The sequence below is a fragment of the Mustela lutreola genome, chromosome 18 (genome assembly GCF_030435805.1).
Source record: "Mustela lutreola isolate mMusLut2 chromosome 18, mMusLut2.pri, whole genome shotgun sequence".
NCBI lineage: Eukaryota > Metazoa > Chordata > Mammalia > Carnivora > Mustelidae > Mustela > Mustela lutreola.
In genome coordinates this window covers 12839395-12847047 of record NC_081307.1, presented here as the reverse complement: position 1 = coordinate 12847047, position 7653 = coordinate 12839395, and the positions used below count along the sequence as shown (strand labels likewise).

The 7653-nt window shown below is 40.9% G+C and overlaps 1 long non-coding RNA gene across 1 annotated transcript in view; it reads right to left on the bottom strand.

Annotated features, from left to right (window-relative positions):
• Window positions 1-348: 348 nt before the first annotated feature.
• Window positions 349-7653, bottom strand: part of LOC131820554 (uncharacterized) — a 65222-nt gene continuing 57917 nt past the window's right edge. The window contains exon 5 of the long non-coding RNA XR_009349691.1: window positions 349-3412. This is a non-coding gene — a long non-coding RNA (uncharacterized LOC131820554). The remainder of the gene's footprint in view (window positions 3413-7653) is intronic.

Genomic DNA, 7653 nt, shown 5'->3' with positions numbered 1-7653 from the left:
TGGCTTTGCCACAACCCAGTCACCCTCTGGTGCCCTCAAAAATATCGAACAACTGTGAATACAGGATAGGAAACTTCATGTCTGTACCTGCGTGTTTACCTCTCTGAACACAGGGGACTACAACAATGAGAATTTCAGCCCAGTAACCCAGCATTTGGCTTCAGACACAACAGGTTTTAACAAAGCGGCTTTCTACTCTTGCTGCTACGTGTGACTTTGACTCCATCAAAGCTGTTTATGCAGCTCAGAACTTCTGGAGTCGGAGCTGGATAAATAGGTTACTGAGAATCACAAATTTTTACCCAACTCCTCAAAAGAACATTTAGAGCAGGAATTTTGATCAAAAGAATTGACCTAAGAGGAGACTGATACCAATTCACAGAAGCTGAGACTTAAAATTAACTTTTTTGCCAACAGCAGAGAACGTTTATTTAATCTTGCAGTAGGCCAGAAAAGCTCAAGTTCATGCTCAGGGCAGCATCATTCTTCCTTTTTGCCCCTGCCTCCTCCATAAGCTATACTTATCCTCCAAGGTCTAGGTGGTGTTTCAATCTTTCATCAATACAAGTTAACTTATAGTTATTGAAAAAAGTTAACAGCTAGCATATAACATCAGCCTGTATCCCCTCTAATTTTTCTCAGGGGAGATTTTGTGTGTTGTTCTTCCTTGCACCTGCCGGAGAATACGTAGTGGCCAGTAATACTTTGAGGTCCTGGCCGACTAACATTCTGGAAGAGACTTTGAGAAAGCTGCTGTTCCTGAAAATTTTCATTAGCACATTCTTCTTAGCAGATAGCATTCTTCAGTCTGCAGTCTGATTTTTCTCCAGTCTCAGCAGTCTCCTGGCATGGGGCCACTGTAAACTGGAACATCTTTTGTTTTCTCAACCTCAGTTAAAGTTGACAGGTTTAATTGTTACTGCTTCACTTAGGGCACGGCCATATTTATTACCATTTGATGCGAGCTGTGCATTGTGCCACTCAGGAAAATTCTTTTAATCTGTGCTAGACTGTTGGCTTAGTGTTCTTCAGTCCTAAGTGATGACATCACAACTCACCTTGAAAAGCAGGGATATGAAAGTTTGCAAAGGAGACACCAAGGAACCTTGGAAATCCCATGGTACGAGCTAAATGGAGACTCTCTAAGTGTGACAATAGGTGACATCATTTTAGTTACATGTGTGTCCCGGAGTTTGGATATCATTTATAAATATAGGAAGAGAAAAAAGATGTAGTCACTGAAGCCTGTAGACCAAGGAACGCTGATTTGTGAGGCTGACCACTTGGGAATTCCTTCCCTGGTCCCTAGGAAGATACAATCACTTCCCTCTCTGTGCTGAGTAATTGGTTTTGTAAAGGCAGCAATACAGGAAGTCCCCTTGTGACTCACCCACGTCCATCTTCTAGAGAAGAACCGCCTGGAGGCAGTGCCAGCAACACTGGTGATTAGCAACATCTTTTCTGGATCGGTGTGCGTGGTGTACCATTGGAGCCCGTCCCTGTCATCTTCACACTGCAATGCAGGAGCTCAGCTAGTGACATTTTTCTGTCATGTCCTGGCGGTTAGATTCAGCAATATGTTGTTCGAACACAGAAATTCAAACCAATTTCTAGAATCTGACAGTTCTGATCTTGGTTTTTTCCTCTTTTATCTTCTATGTTTCATAATAGACCTCCCTTTTGAACTTCGCTCCGTCGTCCTCAGCCCGAGCAAGTATCTGCTTCTTCTTGAAGGTCTCTTTTGGAGCTTTCCTCTTGCTTATCATTGCCCAAAATTTCACTCTGTGATAACTACTGGGAAGAAATCTGGGATTTCTCCAGCCATTTGGAAAAGATTTGCGATTCTTTGTCCTATGGTGAAGGGCATGCTAGGAGGGACCAGTGTGGGGGCTTATGAAATGAGGGGCCCAGGGCAGGGGCTCCACTTGCCCAGACTGTAGAAAGGACGGTTGTATCTCCAGAGGTCAGAGAACACACTGGCCACTGATGAATTCCTCATTAACTGTGATATACTTAACCAAGATTTATATAAAACTACTCTGGTGTCTCTTCCTGAATACGTTTGCATTCTGAATTGGGTAATTACCATGAACATACATATCTCTGTTGCTTTGGTGGGCTTACAAGAAGGGAGGAAGGTTTGAGTTCTGTTAATCTGTAGGTCGCCGCTTCTGCCGTTGCACTGGGTATGAAATCATATGTTTGGTAAAGGCCATGTGGAAGTCTGACCCCCAGTGGCTATTATCAACTGATGCATGTCTTCAGAAAGTAGATGTGGCAAGGGTACAAAGCAAACAATGGAAGAGCATCTTGAAGTTGTACAGCACTAGATGTCATTGCTTGGTTTTCTGGAACACTTTTCATTAGGAAAAGCAGACATTTCACAGTTAGAAGAAAGTGTCAATAAACACGTTGAGTCAGTTTCCAGAAACATAAAAATAGAGTGTTCACACAAAGGAATCAGTTTATGTTTGGGAATCACTTCCATTTTTATAGCTATAGAGATCTACAAGTTGTCACTTTGGATTTGTTATCTCCACACAAAAAAGAAAAGTTGGGTCACATATTTCAGACAGTTTTTCAAAGAGTGGCCCCATTATCATGTTATACTCCATTTTTTTTAACTTCTTATTTTAAAGGGACTATAGATGGGGTTATGGACATTGGGGAGGGTATGTGCTTTGGTGAGTGCTGATTCATAGACCTGTACCCCTGAGGATAAAAATACATGTTTATAAAAAATAATAAATAAATAAATAAATAAATAAATAAAGGGACTATAGATTCACAGAGAGTTGCAAAAATATTAAAGAGGTACCATGTACTTTTCACCCAATTTCTCCCAATGACAATATCTTACATTAATTGTAGTACAATTTCCAAACTAGGAAAAATGACATTGTTGCAATTCACTTACCTTATTCAGGTTTCACCGGTTTTACCTGTATTATGTGCATGTGCGTGTGCGTTCTGGGCAGTTTGATCACATGTGCAGACTCCTGTAACCACCACCACAGTCAAGACAGGGAACTGTTCCATCACTGGAAAGATCTCTCTTGCATTACTCTTTGATAATCACACCCACTCTCCCTCACTCCACCCCTCCCTGGCAATCACTGATCTGTTCTCAGTCCCTATAATTTTATCATTTTGAGAATATTGTATAAATGGAATCATGCAGTATACAACCTTTTGAGATTGGCTTTTTTTTTTTCCACTCAGCACAATTCACAATTCCCAGCACAATGTGCGCTAAAAGTTCATTCCCTTGGGGCACCTGGGTGTCTCAGTTGGTTAAACATCTGCCTTTGGCACAGGTCATGATTTCAGGGTCCTGGGATGGAGTCCCTTGTCCGGCTCCGTGCTCAGTGGGGAGTCTGCTTCTCCCTCCGCCCCTGCTGGCAGTGCCTCTCTGTCAAATAAATAAATAAAATTTTTTAAAAGCTCATTCCCTCTTATTGCTGAGTAGTAATTCCATGTTATGAATATGCCAAAGTTTGTTTAGCCATTGTTACACGGAAGGACATCTAGGTTGTTTGCAGTTTTTCCCTATTACCTACAAAGTTGCTATGAACATTTATGAATAAGTCTTTGTGCGGATATAATTTTCATTTCTCTGAGGTAAATACCGAGGAGTATGATTGCTGAATCATATCGCTCATGTATGTTTAATTTTTCAAGAAACTCAAACTACTTTCCAAAATAGCTGTACAATTTCACATTCCCACCAGGAATGTATGAGAGATCCACTTTCTCTACACTCTTGCCAGCATTTGGTACTGTCACTATTTTTCATTTTAGCTACTCTAATAGGTGTGAAGTTGTCCCTACTTCTAAATAATATAAAGTATCATTTGGTTCCTGCCATCAAAACGGCTGCATCAAGAGAAAAACAGAGTTAACTCTATGAGTAATACACACAGTTGTGTGGTTTGTGTCCTTATTTCCAAGTGATTCAAGAACTTTGCTAAATCCTGTGAAAATCAAAGTCCAAGGATGATGTGGATGTTCAAAATACAGCAGATTTTAACTAGGCTGATTGGGTTTCTTATTAAAACCATTTTTTTTCTCTGCAAAAGTCAGAAAACTTACCAAATACTAGATTAATTGTGTTGAGTTGGGCGTGATTATACTGAAAAAATGTTGCTGGTAGCCATGTAGAAACTAAACATACTACTCTCTTACTTTCATGTTTGATTCTTGGGTATATTAGCATTCAGTCAGTCCAGTCTACCTTTCCTCAGTATGTTTGGCCACACGAAAAAGGCGGGGGGTGGGAGGTCCTGACCACTTCTCCCTGGAGACCTAGTCACGCAGATTTCACTCCCTGCCTTCCTGTTAGTCCATGTCACCTCATCATTATTTCACTTCCTGGGTCAGAGGTGCGTGAAGTGCTTTATTTAGGATCCCAACCCGTCTTCCTCCCAAATGGAGCTCAATGAATCAGCTCCCTGGGTTGTTTCACATTAGAAGTGAGGAGCATTATTCTTCTCGAATCTGTTTTGCTGTCACATCAGACCCCTGAGAACAAGATAGCCTTTACATTCTGTGCTCAAAAATTCCCTTCAAATATATGGGGTTCAACTGAAACCCCTTGAGCCATATTTTAGTTTTTATGTATTACAGTTATGAAGGAAGAGTGATCTGGGTAACGAATGCAACACAAGGCAGCTAGTTGTAATAGAGAGGCCCCATAAATTTACTCAGACTCAGACTCAGCCTGTTGGGAAGGAAAAAGGAACCCAGACCTCAGTCATTTAAAACTATCCCCTTTATAAAAGTGTTCATCAAAGAGAACTCTGAATCATAAATGCCTAGATATATAGTCTGACATTTGCAAGAAGGAAGAAAAAAGTCATAGAGGGAAATCTAGACAGAAAAAACAAAACTCCACCATACTCTTTCTTATTGGTCATATGCTCGGTTTTAGCTTACTCAAAAGCCCTATCATTTGAGGACAAACATACAGAAAAACTGTTTTTGTTTTTTTTTTTCCAGGAGCTATATTGGTGAAGTGTCCTGATGGAGCCCAATCCTGGGTTCTGTGTCCTTCGGCCCTGTCAGCCTGATGGGAATGGGAAACAGGATCTTTCGAAATACTCCTTGAATCTAAGAAGCTAGCAGTTCATTGATGTCTCTTGGCAAATATTAATGACTAACCATGGAAATATTTTGCTCCTGGTCAGTTTGAACAGTTGTCTTCCTTTTTCAGCATTAGGGCAGGAAACTCTCTCCAGAACTATCACGAGTCTCACATCTCAGGTCCACAGTTGTGTGTGGCATGTGTTTTTTGCCCAACTTTTATCAAAGAACAAAGTTCAAAGGACATCAGAATCTACAATTCAAACAGTCTCAGAGGGAGACAAAACAGGGCCAGTTTTAATGAGCGAGAACAATGGGGAAAATTCCAGTGAACACCGCTCAGCCTTTTTCCTAGGACTCCTTGTGAAATACCGTGAGCATTCTTAGAACTCGTTTTTCTTTCTCTCCTCTCGGGCCGTTATCAAAACTTTGTTATTTGTGTGGCTGCGGGATCTAAAGGCCTCTGCTGCCTTCCCCATCTTACTGTTACTTCTCCTGTTAAGAATAGTTCACATTTCTTTTGGAACAATGCTCATATTCTTTGTATTATCACATTGGGAATAAATATTCCTTCTTAAAAAAATAAAAGAATAGTTCACATTTCTGTCCTGGACTCTTACAGAAATATAAGCGGGTTTTGTTTCAAGGTCTGTTTGTGCCTTGTGTATCATTCATCTCATTCTGGGGCCTCGATTGTTTAAAAACTCACACTATATGCAGATTGCTTAAGGTCATTCTACTAACTTAATAATAATATACCTGGAGTCTCTAAATTTTACTAATCACATCCCTTCTTTAGAGAAAAGCATTATTCATGTCGCTCCTTCCAGAGGAGGGATTATCTCAAAATCATACTACTCCCTAATACACATTGAACTTGAAGATTCCATCACCTCCTTAGTTGCTGAATATTCTTAGTTACTAATAAACTGAGGCTGATACATGAAGAATAAGCAACTTTATATAAATAGATACAGGTATACTTTTAAGCAGACTTCTTCCCCACTGTCTACACTTTCTGCTCCTCTAGAGTTGAAGCATTGACCTCATTGCTGCTTCTCTAGAAACTCTATTTTCGGGGCACCTGGGTGGCTTAGTTAGTCAAGCACCTGCTCAGGTCATAATCTCTGGATCCTGGGATGGAACTCTGCGTCGGGCTCCCTGCTTAATGGGGAGCCTGCTTCTCCCTCAGCCTCTGCCACTCCCCCTGCTTGTGTTCTCTCTCTTGCTCACTATCTCTCAAATAAATAAATGAATAAATAATCTTAAATAAATAAACTCTATTTTTTATAGTTTTTCACTGAAATCATTTAAAAAGTGTTCTGGGGGCACCAGGGCAGCTCAGTTGGTTAAGCATCTAACTCTTGGTTTCAGCTCAGGTCATGATCTCAGGATCGTGAGATCAAGCCCCACATTGGGTTTCATGCTGGGCATGGAGCCTGCTTGAGATTCTCTCTCTCCCTCTCCCTCAGCCCATCCCCGCACCCCTCTCTCTCATTCTTTCTCCAAAAAAAATTAAATAAATAAAAAGTATCTTCAAGGGAATGTTCCCAAGGAGTGGCTTTAGATCATCCAGAAGTTGAAAGAGGATGCTCTTTTCTTCATTGTCTCCAGGTCAATCACCCTCTTACTTTTTCCATATGTGTTCACCACTCCTTAGCTACCCTATTTTCTCATAATCTTTTTATTACCTCATGTCTCCATTTTCTTGTCTCAGCCGAGACTCTAGAACACCCTTTCAATATCCTTTCCTTGTCCTTCCTCTGAATCTGCCTGGCAGAACTGCAGCTCTGATCAATTAGACCACCTGGCCCCTGCTTCATACCTGGACTGCTGAACCCTGCTGTTGCTAATGCACAGAACCGAAGGGACCAGGGCAGTACCTTCTGAACTGCAGCTGGTCATTAGAATCAGCTAGGGAGCTTTCAAAAATGGTTCTGTCCAGAACAATCAGTATCTCTTGGGTGAGAAACTGGGAATAAGTATTGTTTAAACTTCCCCAGGAGATTCTGTTAGGAAGGCAGGGTTAGCGATCTAAAATAACACATCTGCAGTCACCAGTCTGGGCTGGGTCCTCATCTTCAGTTTCCTTCTCTTCTGCCCTAGTATCTTTCAGCTCTTGATATTGACTTCCTCCTTCACTTCCTTAAAATAACTCATATTAGAAATAGGTGCCACATGTTCTTGATCCATTCATCTGTTGAAGGACATCTGGGCTCTTTCCATATTTTGGCTATTGTGGACATTGCTGTTATAAATATTGGTGGGCAGGGACCAAATGGATAAAGAAGATGTGGTACATACATACAATGGAATATTACTCAGCCACAAAAAAATGAAATCTTACTGTTTGCAATGATGTGGATGGAACTAGAATGTATTACACTAAGCAAAATAAGTCAGTCAGAGAAAGGCAATTATGGCATGATATCGTTCATATGTGGAAGTTAAGAAACAAGACAGAGGATCATAGGGGAAGGGAGGGAAGAATAAAACCAGACAAAATCAGAGAGAAGACAAACCATAAAAGACTCTTAACTCTAGAAAACAAACCGAGGATTGCTGGAGGGA